This window comes from Pleurodeles waltl, chromosome 12 (assembly GCF_031143425.1).
Source record: "Pleurodeles waltl isolate 20211129_DDA chromosome 12, aPleWal1.hap1.20221129, whole genome shotgun sequence".
NCBI lineage: Eukaryota > Metazoa > Chordata > Amphibia > Caudata > Salamandridae > Pleurodeles > Pleurodeles waltl.
This window is the reverse complement of record NC_090451.1, coordinates 117,642,350-117,658,340: the sequence shown is the minus strand read 5'-3', so window position 1 is coordinate 117,658,340 and position 15,991 is coordinate 117,642,350. Positions and strand designations below refer to the sequence as shown.

At 43.6% G+C, this 15,991-nt stretch overlaps 1 non-coding gene across 1 annotated transcript; it reads right to left on the bottom strand.

Moving 5' to 3' along the window:
• Window positions 1-15,350: 15,350 nt before the first annotated feature.
• Window positions 15,351-15,424, bottom strand: TRNAI-AAU (transfer RNA isoleucine (anticodon AAU)). Its single transcript has one exon. It is a non-coding gene; the product is annotated as a tRNA-Ile (tRNA).
• Between the last annotated feature and the right edge of the window lie 567 nt (window positions 15,425-15,991).

The following is a 15,991-nucleotide window of genomic DNA, read 5'->3' as shown; positions in this document are numbered from 1 at the left end:
CTGAATGTGCGTGGCTCATTCCGCAGGACTAGTTCTTTGTATGATTCCTGGATTTTCAGAAGCCCTTTGATGGCAGCACCCCCACACTGAAAATTGTTTCAGCACCACTGTACAAGGGTCAGTTGTCATGCTCATCTGCGGCGTAAATTTGCATTGAAGTAGTCTAACTCCCCAGGCCTTGTCTTTTGCTCAATTTGCCTTTGTGAGTTTTCTCTCAATCACTGTCGACTTCCTTTGATCTTTCTTTCTTCTTTCACTTCACCTTCGCCTTCAGTGTATCTTTCGGCCCTCTTAAGAGACACACCCCCTTGTAGCCACTTCTATACTTCTGTCACCTAATTATTTTCCTATCCTTTCCCCTGTAACGTTGCTGATCCTAGCTATAGCATCACTATCCAGAATCTGTTCACCTGAGTTATGTTCCTCTTATCCCCACACATCTAATAATCAGCTCTTGGTCTCCGTCCACCTCTCACGAGACATAGTCTGAGGCAGTGTCTCCATCTTGGAGAGACAATCCCTTGCACTTGTGTTGTTCTACTGGCGCTGCCGGCTTGAGCTTTGGTCAGCAGTGGCAAAAGAAGGACTAATGGAAAGTGAACGTATACTGGAGCAACAGAGTGTATGGATTTATAAGAGCTTGATTAAATGAGAAAAAAAGAGTTTAGTTGAGAGAAAAAATGCAACCTGGCCCGTACGGGGATTGAACTCACGACCTTGGCGTTATTAGCACCACTCTCTAACCAACTGAGCTAATCAGCCATGAGTACTAAAGATATCCTTTTTCCATGTAATGCAGATAGATAGAAGAGTTGGTCTCACTATCGCAATTCCTTCATACTTTTCTCCTTCCGCCCCCTGTCTGGATTACAATAACAAGAGCTGTGGAGTGCTGCACGCCAGCCTCAGTGCCTCTTCTTTCACTCAATCTCACTGTGTGCTGTGATATCTTTGTAAAATCGCTTGTTGCCGGAAAAAAAGGAAAGGAGGGATAGTATTTTTATTCTTTTACAACAAAACCCAAAATGCATCGGCTTGCTTGGTCATTAAGTTTACAAGGCCAGCTGCTTTTGAGATATTATAATTATAGTGGTTATTCGGCGTTGGAGGTAAGAGAGTTTTTTTTAGGTCTGGCCGTTCCTTCTGCTTCAAATTACTTGAGCTCATGTCAACAAAGTAACAACAAAACATAGCCAACGGTTCGTTGCTCAAGCCTTCCCTACTGCGCCTTCCCATGTCTCTCCTGCCGACCACAGTGCAGGAAATCTGAGTTTGCATTTGCGCGAAGAGACGTACAACACAAGAAGGCGCGCTTTTGTGCGCCCGGCACCACCCGGCCTGTGCATTCCTCACTGTCGTGAGATCAGTTTACTCAGCAGAGCATGACGCTACAATTGGTTAGTAGGGCAGGCCTGACCAGAATAGTATATTTGGGGTCATGTATTTGATTGCATTTTTAAAACAGTAACAGAACTTAACTGCAATGTTTAAATAGGTCTAGACATATTTAAACAGTGTCAATTTAATAGAAGAATAGTGGACAATTCAGAGGGGAGGCACCAATGTTTTTTTTTCCCATTGGGTGGATGCAGCATTAAAGAGTTTGAAGACCACTGGTCTAAGTGGACACTAATATACCTGGATGCTCCTGAATCCTCGCAACAGATGCCAGCAAACCTGGCTGGAGAGCTACTGTGTTGGACTGATCCTGTTGATTCAAGTGGTCTTTCCTAGAAAGTAGGAGGTCATGGAAATAGATGGAGTTGATGGTAATCTACAGGGCTTTGAAGTTTTCCCATCATCATCTGTCTCAAAAAAATGTGCTAGTAAAGACAGAGAATAAGGTAGCTGTCTTTTACATTAACCAACAGTGAAGCATGCATTCAAAATCCTTCAATGCAATAGCAGAACAATTGGGTTATTGGGCAGAAATCAACCTGTTGCACACGTCGGCAGTACACATCAAGGGCACTGACAATGTGATGGCAGACAGCTGGAGGTTTCCAAATTTGCTGGAGTTGACGTTATCCAGGTCGTTGTTTTGAGAGATATGCTGAGAGTTTGTGAAACCCTTTCTGGATCTCTTTTCAAACAAGGACAATGCTTATCTTTGTCGATTCTGATCCAGGCTTCCGGAACAAGGAGCCTAGGTAGTGGACGTATTGGTGATAAAGTGGCTGAGAAGTCTCATTTATACATTCCCCCACTTTTTATTGATCCAGATGGTTCTCTTCAAGTCTCAGCAGGGGGGAGGGAACTTTATTCTTGTGGGCCCTTATTGCCCAGAGATGTCATGGTTTCCTCTTCTGAACCCCTGGCTCTTCTACCTCCTTGAGTACTGCTCAAGTGTGTCTCTGTCAGAACGTCGTCCCTGACCTTCTTGCTCCAACTCCCTCTATCGCTTTGGAGGTTGAGAAGTCTGGACTGCTAGCAAAGGGTCTTTCCTCTTCCTTAGTGGAGTTAATTCAGCACTCCAGCAGGCCTTCTACTTCGAAGTCTTACTCAAAGAACTGGAAGTCTTTTGAGACGTGATGTTCTGCTCATGATCTTTTGGCACCTACCTGTAGTTTGTCTGCTATTTTGCATTTTCTTCTGAATGGGTTTCACTTGAATCTCTTTCCACTCTGAAAGCTCATTGCTTTGCGATAAAGGTTTTTAGGGACTTTTCTGTACCTTCGTCGATGTTACAATCTTTGGTGTCTAGACTGTTCTGATCTTTTGTCAATTGTAAGACCAGTTGAAAAATCCCTTTTCTCCAACTCAGAATCTTCCTACTCTTTTATAGGCTTTGCAATTTTATCTCTTTGAGGATCTGGATACTGTAGACATAAAGACTGTTTCCTATAAAGTTATTTTCCTATTTCCTATCACCTTGCTGAGAACAATTGGGGAGCTGGGAGCCTTAAAATGCTGTCCTCTCTTCATTTGATACTTTGGAAGATGGGGTCACTTTAAGGCCTAGCCTTACCTTTGCTGCAAAGGTTAAGTCTATTTTTGATAGATCTTAGGAAATAATTCTTCCTTCTTTCATTCCCTCTCCTTCCTCTCCGGAGGAACATTTGCTGAATACACTTGATGTTTAAAGAGCTCTTTTCATTCATGTCACCAGGCCTCTGCAGTTCAGGAAAACCGACTCCTTGTTTGTGACTTTTGGACAGCCTGGAAAAGACAAGAAGGTGACTTTTATGACTCTGAGTAGGTGGATTAAGTTGTCAATTTTTCTGGCTTTGCAAGGCTTTTTAGAATATCTTCCAGTTCAGGGATGGTCTACGAGAGGAATGGCCACCTCCTGGGCTGAATTCCAGTGAGTAACAATCTAGGAAATTCCTAGGGTGGCTACTTGGTCCTCAGAGCATACAGTTGTCAAGCATTATGGCTTAATAATTTTTCTGTTTTGCATTTGAGTACCAATGTTTTGAACTCTGCATTACCCTTAGTCCATCTTGTCTTTGTCACAAACTTTACATCCTGCCCACCTTCCCATCAGTCCTTTGGCAAGGGCTTGGCACCCAGGTTGGGTGCATGGGGCTAGCATTTAAGGATCCTCCTGTTCTTTCTTCCTGTTGGAAGGTGACATCACCTTACTTTGTAATGACTGTCACAAGGACGCAATGGACTAAGGCTAATGAAGATTACCAATAAGTAACCAACGCATCACCACTCTTTCTGAATGTGCGTGGCTCATTCCGCAGGACTAGTTCTTTGTATGATTCCTGGATTTTCAGAAGCCCTTTGATGGCAGCACCCCCACACTGAAAATTGTTTCAGCACCACTGTACAAGGGTCAGTTGTCATGCTCATCTGCGGCGTAAATTTGCTTTGAAGTAGTCTAACTCCCCAGGCCTTGTCTTTTGCTCAATTTGCCTTTGTGAGTTTTCTCTCAATCACTGTCGACTTCCTTTGATCTTTCTTTCTTCTTTCACTTCACCTTCGCCTTCAGTGTATCTTTCGGCCCTCTTAAGAGACACACCCCCTTGTAGCCACTTCTATACTTCTGTCACCTAATTATTTTCCTATCCTTTCCCCTGTAACGTTGCTGATCCTAGCTATAGCATCACTATCCAGAATCTGTTCACCTGAGTTATGTTCCTCTTATCCCCACGCATCTAATAATCAGCTCTTGGTCTCCCTCCACCTCTCACGAGACATAGTCTGAGGCAGTGTCTCCATCTTGGAGAGACAATCCCTTGCACTTGTGTTGTTCTACTGGCGCTGCCGGCTTGAGCTTTGGTCAGCAGTGGCAAAAGAAGGACAAATGGAAAGTGAACATATACTGGAGCAACAGAGTGTATGGATTTATGAGAGCTTGATTAAATGAGAAAAAAAGAGTTTAGTTGAGAGAAAAAATGCAACCTGGCCCGTACAGGGATCGAACCCACAACCATGGCATTATTAGCACCGCACTTTAACCAACTGAGCTAACCGGCCATGAGTACTAAAGATATCCTTTTTCCATGTAATGCAGAGAGATAGAAGAGTTGGTCTCAGTATCGCAATTCCTTCATACTTTTCTCCTTCCGCCCCCTGTCTGGATTACAATAACAAGAGCTGTGGAGTGCTGCACGCCAGCCTCAGTGCCTCTTCTTTCACTCAATCTCACTGTGTGCTGTGATATCTTTGTAACATCGCTTGTTGCCGGAAAAAAAGGAAAGGAGGGATAGTATTTTTATTCTTTTACAACAAAACCCAAAATGCATCGGCTTGCTTGGTCATTAAGTTTACAAGGCCAGCTGCTTTTGAGATATTATAATTATAGTGGTTATTCGGCGTTGGAGGTAAGAGAGTTTTTTTTAGGTCTGGCCGTTCCTTCTGCTTCAAATTACTTGAGCTCATGTCAACAAAGTAACAACAAAACATAGCCAACGGTTCGTTGCTCAAGCCTTCCCTACTGCGCCTTCCCATGTCTCTCCTGCCGACCACAGTGCAGGAAATCTGAGTTTGCATTTGCGCGAAGAGACGTACAACACAAGAAGGCGCGCTTTTGTGCGCCGGGCACCACCCGACCTGTGCATTCCTCACTGTCATGAGATCAGTTTACTCAGCAGAGCATGACGCTGCAATTGGTTAGTAGGGCAGGCCTGACCAGAATAGTATATTTGGGGTCATGTATTTGATTGCATTTTTAAAACAGTAACAGAACTTAACTGCAATGTTTAAATAGGTCTAGACATATTTAAACAGTGTCAATTTAATAGAAGAATTGTGGACAATTCAGAGGGGAGGCACCAATGTTTTTTTTTCCCATTGGGTGGATGCGGCATTAAAGAGTTTGAAGACCACTGGTCTAAGTGGACACTAATATACCTGGATGCTCCTGAATCTTTGCAACGGATGCCAGCAAACCTGGCTGGAGAGCTACTGTGTTGGACTGATCCTGTCGATTCAAGTGGTCTTTCCTAGAGAGTCGGAGGTCATGGAAATAGATGGAGTTGATGGTAATCTACAGGGCTTTGAAGTTTTCCCATCATCATCTGTCTCAAAAAAATGTGCTAGTAAAGACAGAGAATAAGGTAGCTGTCTTTTACATTAACCAACAGTGAAGCATGCATTCAAAATCCCTCAATGCAATAGCAGAACAATTGGGTTATTGGGCAGAAATCAACCTGTTGCACACGTCGGCAGTACACATCAAGGGCACCGACAATGTGATGGCAGACAGCTGGAGGTTTCCAAATTTGCTGGAGTTGACGTTATCCAGGTCGTTGTTTTGAGAGATATGCCGAGAGTTTGTGAAACCCTTTCTGGATCTCTTTTCAAACAAGGACAATGCTCATCTTTGTCGATTCTGATCCAGGCTTCCGGAACAAGGAGCCTAGGTAGTGGACGTATTGGTGATAAAGTGGCTGAGAAGTCTCCTTTATACATTCCCCCACTTTTTATTGATCCAGATGGTTCTCTTCAAGTCTCAGCAGGGGGGAGGGAACTTTATTCTTGTGGGCCCTTATTGGCCAGAGATGTCATGGTTTCCTCTTCTGAACCCCTGGCTCTTCTACCTCCTTGAGTACTGCTCAAGTGTGTCTCTGTCAGAACGTCGTCCCTGACCTTCTTGCTCCAACTCACTCTATCGCTTTGGAGGTTGAGAAGTCTGGACTGCTAGCAAAGGGTCTTTCCTCTTCCTTAGTGGAGTTAATTCAGCACTCCAGCAGGCCTTCTACTTCGAAGTCTTACTCAAAGAACTGGAAGTCTTTTGAGACGTGATGTTCTGCTCATGATCTTTTGGCACCTACCTGTAGTTTGTCTGCTATTTTGCATTTTCTTCTGAATGGGTTTCACTTGAATCTCTTTCCACTGTGAAAGCTCATTGCTTTGCGATAAAGGTTTTTAGGGACTTTTCTGTACCTTCGTCGATGTTACAATCTTTGGTGTCTAGACTGTTCTGATCTTTTGTCAATTGTAAGACCAGTTGAAAAATCCCTTTTCTCCAACTCAGAATCTTCCTACTCTTTTATAGGCTTTGCAATTTTATCCCTTTGAGGATCTGGATACTGTAGACATAAAGATTGTTTCCTATAAAGTTATTTTCCTATTTCCTATCACCTTGCTGAGAACAATTGGGGAGCTGGGAGCCTTAAAATGCTGTCCTCTCCTCATTTGATACTTTGGAAGATGGGGTAACTTTAAGGCCTAGCCTTACCATTGCTGCAAAGGTTAAGTCTATTTTTGATAGATCTTAGGAAATAATTCTTCCTTCTTTCATTCCCTCTCCTTCCTCTCCGGAGGAACATTTGCTGAATACACTTGATGTTTAAAGAGCTCTTTTCATTCATGTCACCAGGCCTCTGCAGTTCAGGAAAACCGACTCCTTGTTTGTGACTTTTGGACAGCCTGGAAAAGACAAGAAGGTGACTTTTATGACTCTGAGTAGGTGGATTAAGTTGTCAATTTTTCTGGCTTTGCAAGGCTTTTTAGAATATCTTCCAGTTCAGGGATGGTCTACGAGAGGAATGGCCACCTCCTGGGTTGAATTCCAGTGAGTAACAATCTAGGAAATTCCTAGGGTGGCTACTTGGTCCTCAGAGCATACATTTGTCAAGCATTATGGCTTAATAATTTTTCTGTTTTGCATTTGAGTACCAATGTTTTGAACTCTGCATTACCCTTAGTCCATCTTGTCTTTGTCACAAACATTACATCCTGCCCACCTTCCCATCAGTCCTTTGGCAAGGGCTTGGCACCCAGGTTGGGTGCATGGGGCTAGCATTTAAGGATCCTCCTGTTCTTTCTTCCTGTTGGAAGGTGACATCACCTTACTTTGTAATGACTGTCACAAGGACGCAATGGACTAAGGCTAATGAAGATTACCAATAAGTAACCAACGCATCACCACTCTTTCTGAATGTGCGTGGCTCATTCCGCAGGACTAGTTCTTTGTATGATTCCTGGATTTTCAGAAGCCCTTTGATGGCAGCACCCCCACACTGAAAATTGTTTCAGCACCACTGTACAAGGGTCAGTTGTCATGCTCATCTGCGGCGTAAATTTGCATTGAAGTAGTCTAACTCCCCAGGCCTTGTCTTTTGCTCAATTTGCCTTTGTGAGTTTTCTCTCAATCACTGTCGACTTCCTTTGATCTTTCTTTCTTCTTTCACTTCACCTTCGCCTTCAGTGTATCTTTCGGCCCTCTTAAGAGACACACCCCCTTGTAGCCACTTCTATACTTCTGTCACCTAATTATTTTCCTATCCTTTCCCCTGTAACGTTGCTGATCCTAGCTATAGCATCACTATCCAGAATCTGTTCACCTGAGTTATGTTCCTCTTATCCCCACGCATCTAATAATCAGCTCTTGGTCTCCCTCCACCTCTCACGAGACATAGTCTGAGGCAGTGTCTCCATCTTGGAGAGACAATCCCTTGCACTTGTGTTGTTCTACTGGCGCTGCCGGCTTGAGCTTTGGTCAGCAGTGGCAAAAGAAGGACTAATGGAAAGTGAACTTATACTGGAGCAACAGGGTGTATGGATTTATGAGAGCTTGATTAAATGAGAAAAAAAGAGTTTACTTGAGAGAAAAAATGCAACCTGGCCCGTACGGGGATCGAACCCGCAACCTTAGCATTATTAGCACCACACTCTAACCAACTGCGCTAACCGGCCATGAGTTCTACAGATATCCTTTTTCCATGAAATGCAGATAGAGAGACGAGTTGGTCTTACTATCGCAATTCCTTCATACTTTTCTCCTTCCGCCCCCTGTCTGGATTACAATAACAAGAGCTGTGGAGTGCTGCACGCCAGCCTCAGTGCCTCTTCTTTCACTCAATCTCACTGTGTGCTGTGATATCTTTGTAACATCGCTTGTTGCCGGAAAAAAAGGAAAGGATGGATAGTATTTTTATTCGTTTACAGCAAAACCCAAAATGCATCGGCTTGCTTGGTCATTAAGTTTACAAGGCCAGCTGCTTTTGAGATATTATAATTATAGTGGTTATTCGGCGTTGGAGGTAAGAGAGTTTTTTTTAGGTCTGGCCGTTCCTTCTGCTTCAAATTACTTGAGCTCACGTCAACAAAGTAACAACAAAACATAGCCAATGGTTCGTTGCTCAAGCCTTCCCTACTGCGCCTTCCCATGTCTCTCCTGCCGTCCACAGTGCAGGAAATCTGAGTTTGCATTTGCGCGAAGAGACGTACAACACAAGAAGGCGCGCTTTTGTGCGCCGGGCACCACCCGGCCTGTGCAATCCTTACTGTCGTGAGATCAGTTTACTCATCAGAGCATGACGCTGCAATTGGTTAGTAGGGCAGGCCTGACCAGAATAGTATATTTGGGGTCATGTATTTGATTGCATTTTTAAAACAGTAACAGAACTTAACTGCAATGTTTAAATAGGTCTAGACATATTTAAACAGTGTCAATTTAATAGAAGAATTGTGGACAATTCAGAGGGGAGGCACCAATGTTTTTTTTTCCCATTGGGTGGATGCGGCATTAAAGAGTTTGAAGACCACTGGTCTAAGTGGACACTAATATACCTGGATGCTCCTGAATCCTCGCAACAGATGCCAGCAAACCTGGCTGGAGAGCTACTGTGTTGAACTGATCCTGTCGATTCAAGTGGTCTTTCCTAGAGGTCGGAGGTCAAGGAAATAGATGGAGTTGATGGTAATCTACAGGGCTTTGAAGTTTTCCCATCATCATCTGTCTCAAAAAAATGTGCTAGTAAAGACAGAGAATAAGGTAGCTGTCTTTTACATTAACCAACAGTGAAGCATGCATTCAAAATCCCTCAATGCAATAGCAGAACAATTGGGTTATTGGGCAGAAATCAACCTGTTGCACACGTCGGCAGTACACATCAAGGGCACCGACAATGTGATGGCAGACAGCTGGAGGTTTCCAAATTTGCTGGAGTTGACGTTATCCAGGTCGTTGTTTTGAGAGATATGCCGAGAGTTTGTGAAACCCTTTCTGGATCTCTTTTCAAACAAGGACAATGCTCATCTTTGTCGATTCTGATCCAGGCTTCCGGAACAAGGAGCCTAGGTAGTGGACGTATTGGTGATAAAGTGGCTGAGAAGTCTCCTTTATACATTCCCCCACTTTTTATTGATCCAGATGGTTCTCTTCAAGTCTCAGCAGGGGGGAGGGAACTCTATTCTTGTGGGCCCTTATTGGCCAGAGATGTCATGGTTTCCTCTTCTGAACACCTGGCTCTTCTACCTCCTTGAGTACTGCTCAAGTGTGTCTCTGTCAGAACGTCGTCCCTGACCTTCTTGCTCCAACTCACTCTATCGCTTTGGAGGTTGAGAAGTCTGGACTGCTAGCAAAGGGTCTTTCCTCTTCCTTAGTGGAGTTAATTCAGCACTCCAGCAGGCCTTCTACTTCGAAGTCTTACTCAAAGAACTGGAAGTCTTTTGAGACGTGATGTTCTGCTCATGATCTTTTGGCACCTACCTGTAGTTTGTCTGCTATTTTGCATTTTCTTCTGAATGGGTTTCACTTGAATCTCTTTCCACTCTGAAAGCTCATTGCTTTGCGATAAAGGTTTTTAGGGACTTTTCTGTACCTTCGTCGATGTTACAATCTTTGGTGTCTAGACTGTTCTGATCTTTTGTCAATTGTAAGACCAGTTGAAAAATCCCTTTTCTCCAACTCAGAATCTTCTTACTCTTTTATAGGCTTTGCAATTTTATCCCTTTGAGGATCTGGATACTGTAGACATAAAGATTGTTTCCTATAAAGTTATTTTCCTATTTCCTATCACCTTGCTGAGAACAATTGGGGAGCTGGGAGCCTTAAAATGCTGTCCTCTCTTCATTTGATACTTTGGAAGATGGGGTAACTTTAAGGCCTAGCCTTACCTTTGCTGCAAAGGTTAAGTCTATTTTTGATAGATCTTAGGAAATAATTCTTCCTTCTTTCATTCCCTCTCCTTCCTCTCCGGAGGAACATTTGCTGAATACACTTGATGTTTAAAGAGCTCTTTTCATTCATGTCACCAGGCCTCTGCAGTTCAGGAAAACCGACTCCTTGTTTGTGACTTTTGGACAGCCTGGAAAAGACAAGAAGGTGACTTTTATGACTCTGAGTAGGTGGATTAAGTTGTCAATTTTTCTGGCTTTGCAAGGCTTTTTAGAATATCTTCCAGTTCAGGGATGGTCTACGAGAGGAATGGCCACCTCCTGGGTTGAATTCCAGTGAGTAATAATCTAGGAAATTCCTAGGGTGGCTACTTGGTCCTCAGAGCATACATTTGTCAAGCATTATGGCTTAATAATTTTTCTGTTTTGCATTTGAGTACCAATGTTTTGAACTCTGCATTACCCTTAGTCCATCTTGTCTTTGTCACAAACATTACATCCTGCCCACCTTCCCATCAGTCCTTTGGCAAGGGCTTGGCACCCAGGTTGGGTGCATGGGGCTAGCATTTAAGGATCCTCCTGTTCTTTCTTCCTGTTGGAAGGTGACATCACCTTACTTTGTAATGACTGTCACAAGGACGCAATGGACTAAGGCTAATGAAGATTACCAATAAGTAACCAACGCATCACCACTCTTTCTGAATGTGCGTGGCTCATTCCGCAGGACTAGTTCTTTGTATGATTCCTGGATTTTCAGAAGCCCTTTGATGGCAGCACCCCCACACTGAAAATTGTTTCAGCACCACTGTACAAGGGTCAGTTGTCATGCTCATCTGCGGCGTAAATTTGCATTGAAGTAGTCTAACTCCCCAGGCCTTGTCTTTTGCTCAATTTGCCTTTGTGAGTTTTCTCTCAATCACTGTCGACTTCCTTTGATCTTTCTTTCTTCTTTCACTTCACCTTCGCCTTCAGTGTATCTTTCGGCCCTCTTAAGAGACACACCCCTTTGTAGCCACTTCTATACTTCTGTCACCTAATTATTTTCCTATCCTTTCCCCTGTAACGTTGCTGATCCTAGCTATAGCATCACTATCCAGAATCTGTTCACCTGAGTTATGTTCCTCTTATCCCCACGCATCTAATAATCAGCTCTTGGTCTCCCTCCACCTCTCACGAGACATAGTCTGAGGCAGTGTCTCCATCTTGGAGAGACAATCCCTTGCACTTGTGTTGTTCTACTGGTGCTGCCGGCTTGAGCTTTGGTCAGCAGTGGCAAAAGAAGGACTAATGGAAAGTGAACGTATACTGGAGCAACAGAGTGTATGGGTTTATAAGAGCTTGATTAAATGAGAAAAAAAGAGTTTAGTTGAGAGAAAAAATGCAACCTGGCCCGTACGGGGATCGATCCCACGACCTTGGCATTATTAGCACCACGCTCTAACCAACTGAGCTAACCAGCCACGAGTACTAAAGCTATCCTTTTTCCTTGTAATGCAGATAGATAGAAGAGTTGGTCTCACAATCGCAATTCCTTCATACTTTTCTCCTTCCGCCCCCTGTCTGAATTACAATAACAAGAGCTGTGGAGTGCTGCACGCCAGCCTCAGTGCCTCTTCTTTCACTCAATCTCACTGTGTGCTGTGATATCTTTGTAACATCGCTTGTTGCCGGAAAAAAAGGAAAGGATGGATAGTATTTTTATTCTTTTACAACAAAACCCAAAATGCATCGGCTTGCTTGCTCATTAAGTTTACAATGCCAGCTGCTTTTGAGATATTATAATTATAGTGGTTATTCGGCGTTGGAGGTAAGAGAGTTTTTTTTAGGTCTGGCCGTTCCTTCTGCTTCAAATTACTTGAGCTCATGTCAACAAAGTAACAACAAAACATAGCCAACGGTTCGTTGCTCAAGCCTTCCCTACTGCGCCTTCCCATGTCTCTCCTGCCAACCACAGTGCAGGAAATCTGAGTTTGCATTTGCTCGAAGAGAAGTACAACACAAGAAGGCGCGCTTTCGTGCGCCGGGCACCACCCGGCCTGTGCATTCCTCACGGTCGTGAGATCAGTTTCCTCAGCAGAGCATGACGCTGCAATTGGTTAGTAGGGCAGGCCTGACCAGAATAGTATATTTGGGGTCATGTATTTGATTGCATTTTTAAAACAGTAACAGAACTTAACTGCAATGTTTAAATAGGTCTAGACATATTTAAACAGTGTCAATTTAATAGAAGAATTGTGGACAATTCAGAGGGGAGGCACCAATGTTTTTTTTCCCATTGGGTGGATGCGGCACTAAAGAGTTTGAAGACCACTGGTCTAAGTGGACACTAATACACCTGGATGCTCCTGAATTCCTCGCAACAGATGCCAGCAAACCTGGCTGGAGAGCTACTGTGTTGGACTGATCCTGTCGATTCAAGTGGTTTTTCCTAGAGAGTCGGAGGTCATGGAAATAGATGGAGTTGATGGTAATCTTCAAGGCTTTGAAGTTTTCCCATCATCATCTGTCTCAAAAAAATGTGCTAGTAAAGACAGAGAATAAGGTAGCTGTCTTTTACATTAACCAACAGTGAAGCATGCATTCAAAATCCCTCAATGCAATAGCAGAACAATTGGGTTATTGGGCAGAGATCAACCTGTTGCACACGTCGGCAGTACACATCAAGGGCACCGACAATGTGATGGCAGACAGCTGGAGGTTTCCAAATTTGCTGGAGTTGACGTTATCCAGGTCGTTGTTTTGAGAGATATGCCGAGAGTTTGTGAAACCCTTTCTGGATCTCTTTTCAAACAAGGACAATGCTCATCTTTGTCGATTCTGATCCAGGCTTCCGGAACAAGGAGCCTAGGTAGTGGACGTATTGGTGATAAAGTGGCTGAGAAGTCTCCTTTATACATTCCCCCACTTTTTATTGATCCAGATGGTTCTCTTCAAGTCTCAGCAGGGGGGAGGGAACTTTATTCTTGTGGGCCCTTATTGGCCAGAGATGTCATGGTTTCCTCTTCTGAACCCCTGGCTCTTCTACCTCCTTGGGTACTGCTCAAGTGTGTCTCTCTCAGAACGTCGTCCCTGACCTTCTTGCTCCAACTCACTCTATCGCTTTGGAGGTTGAGAAGTCTGGACTGCTAGCAAAGGGTCTTTCCTCTTCCTTAGTGGAGTTAATTCAGCACTCCAGCAGGCCTTCTACTTCGAAGTCTTACTCAAAGAACTGGAAGTCTTTTGAGACGTGATGTTCTGCTCATGATCTTTTGGCACCTACCTGTAGTTTGTCTGCTATTTTGCATTTTCATCTGAATGGGTTTCACTTGAATCTCTTTCCACTCTGAAAGCTCATTGCTTTGCGATAAAGGTTTTTAGGGACTTTTCTTTACCTTCGTCGATGTTACAGTCTTTGGTGTCTAGACTGTTCTGATCTTTTGTCAATTGTAAGACCAGTTGAAAAATCCTTTTCTCCAACTCAGAATCTTCCTACTCTTTTATAGGCTTTGCAATTTTATCTCTTTGAGGATCTGGATACTGTAGACATAAAGATTGTTTCCTATAAAGTTATTTTCCTATTTCCTATCACCTTGCTGAGAACAATTGGTGAGCTGGGAGCCTTAAAATGCTGTCCTCTCTTCATTTGATACTTTGGAAGATGGGGTAACTTTAAGGCCTAGCCTTACCTTTGCTGCAAAGGTTAAGTCTATTTTTGATAGATCTTAGGAAATAATTCTTCCTTCTTTCATTCCCTCTCCTTCCTCTCCGGAGGAACATTTTCTGAATACACTTGATGTTTAAAGAGCTCTTTTCATTTATGTCACCAGGCCTCTGCAGTTCAGGAAAACCGACTCCTTGTTTGTGACTTTTGGACAGCCTGGAAAAGACAAGAAGGTGACTTTTATGACTCTGAGTAGGTGGATTAAGTTGTCAATTTTTCTGGCTTTGCAAGGCTTTTTAGAATATCTTCCAGTTCAGGGATGGTCTACGAGAGGAATGGCCACCTCCTAGGTTGAATTCCAGTGAGTAACAATCTAGGAAATTCCTAGGGTGGCTACTTGGTCCTCAGATCATACATTTGTCAAGCATTAGGGCTTAATAATTTTTCTGTTTTGCATTTGAGTACCAATGTTTTGAACTCTGCATTACCCTTAGTCCATCTTGTCTTTGTCACAAACATTACATCCTGCCCACCTTCCCATCAGTCCTTTGGCAAGGGCTTGGCACCCAGGTTGGGTGCATGGGGCTAGCATTTAAGGATCCTCCTGTTCTTTCTTCCTGTTGGAAGGTGACATCACCTTACTTTGTAATGACTGTCACAAGGACGCAATGGACTAAGGCTAATGAAGATTACCAATAAGTAACCAATGCATCACTATTCTTTCTGAATGTGCGTGGCTCATTCCGCAGGACTTGTTCTTTGTATGATTCCTGGATTTTCAGAAGCCCTTTGATGGCAGCACCCCCACACTGAAAATTGTTTCAGCACCACTGTACAAGGGTCAGTTGTCATGCTCATCTGCGGCGTAAATTTGCATTGAAGTAGTCTAACTCCCCAGGCCTTGTCTTTTGCTCAATTTGCCTTTGTGAGTTTTCTCTCAATCACTGTCGACTTCCTTTGATCTTTCTTTCTTCTTTCACTTCACCTTCGCCTTCAGTGCATCTTTCGGCCCTCTTAAGAGACACACCCCCTTGAAACCACTTCTATACTTCTGTCACCTAATTATTTTCCTATCCTTTCCCCTGTAACGTTGCCGATCCTAGCTATAGCATCACTATCCAGAATCTGTTCACCTGAGTTATGTTCCTCTTATCCCCACGCATCTAATAATCAGCTCTTGGTCTCCCTCCACCTCTCACGAGACATAGTCTGAGGCAGTGTCTCCATCTTGGAGAGGCAATCCCTTGCACTTGTGTTGTTCTACTGGCGCTGCCGGCTTGAGTTTTGGTCAGCAGTGGCAAAAGAAGGACTAATGGAAAGTGAACGTATACTGGAGCAACAGAGTGTATGGATTTATAAGAGCTTGATTAAATGAGAAAAATAGAGGTTAGTTGAGAGAAAAAATGCAACCTGGCCCGTATGGGTATCGAACCCGCGACCTTGGCGTTATTAGCACCACGCTCTAACCAACTGAGCTAACCGGCCATGAGTACTACTGATATCCTTTTTCCATGAAATGCAGATAGATAGAAGAGGTGGTCTTACTATCGCAATTCCTTCATACTTTTCTCCTTCCGCCCCCTGTCTGGATTACAATAACAAGAGCTGTGGAGTGCTGCACGCCAGCCTCAGTGCCTCTTCTTTCACTCAATCTCACTGTGTGCTGTGATATCTTTGTAACATCGCTTGTTGCCGGAAAAAAAGGAAAGGATGGATAGTATTTTTATTCTTTTACAACAAAACCCAAAATGCATCCTTTGCTTGGTCATTAAGTTTACAAGGCCAGCTGCTTTTGAGATATTATAATTATAGTGGTTATTCGGCGTTGGAGGTAAGAGAGTTTTTTTTAGGTCTGGCCGTTCCTTCTGCTTCAAATTACTTGAGCTCATGTCAACAAAGTAACAACAAAACATAGCCAACGGTTCGTTGCTCAAGCCTTCCCTACTGCGCCTTCCCATGTCTCTCCTGCCGACCACAGTGCAGGAAATCTGAGTTTGCATTTGCGCGAAGAGACGTACAACACAAGAAGGCGCGCTTTCGTGCGCCGGGCAC